This window comes from Protobothrops mucrosquamatus, unplaced genomic scaffold (genome assembly GCF_001527695.2).
Source record: "Protobothrops mucrosquamatus isolate PMUCROS unplaced genomic scaffold, P.Mucros_1.0 scaffold3348, whole genome shotgun sequence".
Classification (NCBI taxonomy): Eukaryota; Metazoa; Chordata; class Lepidosauria; order Squamata; family Viperidae; genus Protobothrops; species Protobothrops mucrosquamatus.
In genome coordinates, this window is record NW_015389335.1 from 23072 (window position 1) to 24147 (window position 1076).

Here is a 1076-nt window from a genome sequence, read left to right on the forward strand (position 1 = left end):
TATTATTATTATTATTATTATTATTATTATTATTATTATTATTATTATTATTATTATTATTATTATTATTATTATTATTATTATTATTATCTTTGCAGAGGACCAGAAGAGATGAAGCCTGAGCTAATTCCATGGAACTACTTTAGTCAGGAAACAGACCTCGTTGTCCTCTTCCGAGGACTAGACCCGAAACCTCACGCTGGGACTACGTTTTGGAAAGTAGCCATCTTAGAAGAAGCTGAGACTTCTTTCAATGAAGGTTTAACCCTGGTTAGTCTAAGATCCGAACCTGTTGTCTTCAGCCAAACCTACTGGAAACGCCACAAGCGAAGCCGCGCCGATTCATGGGAAGCGCAAACCTGCAGGATGGGCTACCTGGGTGTTTTTTTCCGTGGCCGATCTCTGAAAGGTCGGCCTGCGTTGCGACGTGTTGGTCTGTGACCTGGCGAAGAGAAAAGAAGAGGGTGAGTGGGCAGAGGAGAGCGCCCCTGCCCTCCGGAATGTTCCTGCATTGTTGGCAAAGCCAACCGAACACCGTATCTGTCCCCAGAGGGCACACTTGCACGCACCCTGTTTTTGTTTCTGCCTGTAAGGCCTTCCAGCCAATTCTTTCATAGGCCGAGAATTCTGGCCAGCCGTGACCTCAAAGGGTGATGTCACTGCCATTGTGGCATTGTGGCCTATGCGCAGCCAAGCATGAGTTGCTGGGGGAACGTTGGGGCAGTTGGTATTTGGAACGGAGCACCCACCTTCGATGTAGGTTTCACAGGTACGATGTCAAGCCGATGAGAAGATAGGATGTTGGGTCTAGTTTTGAGCCTCTGCTCAACCAGAGTAGACTTGGGTGCTTTTCATACAGCCTAGGAGAGGGGTGGGCAACCTTGGCTCTTTTATGACTCGTGGACTTCAACTCCCAGAATTCCTGAGCCAGCCATGCTGAGGGGAACGGGAGAGTTTCCAAGCTGAGCCAGGCTGGCTCAGGAATTCTGGGAGTTGAAGTCCACGAGTCATGAGGGGGCCATAGTTCCCCCATGCTGGCTCAGGAATTCTGGGAGTTGAAGTCCACAAGTCATGAA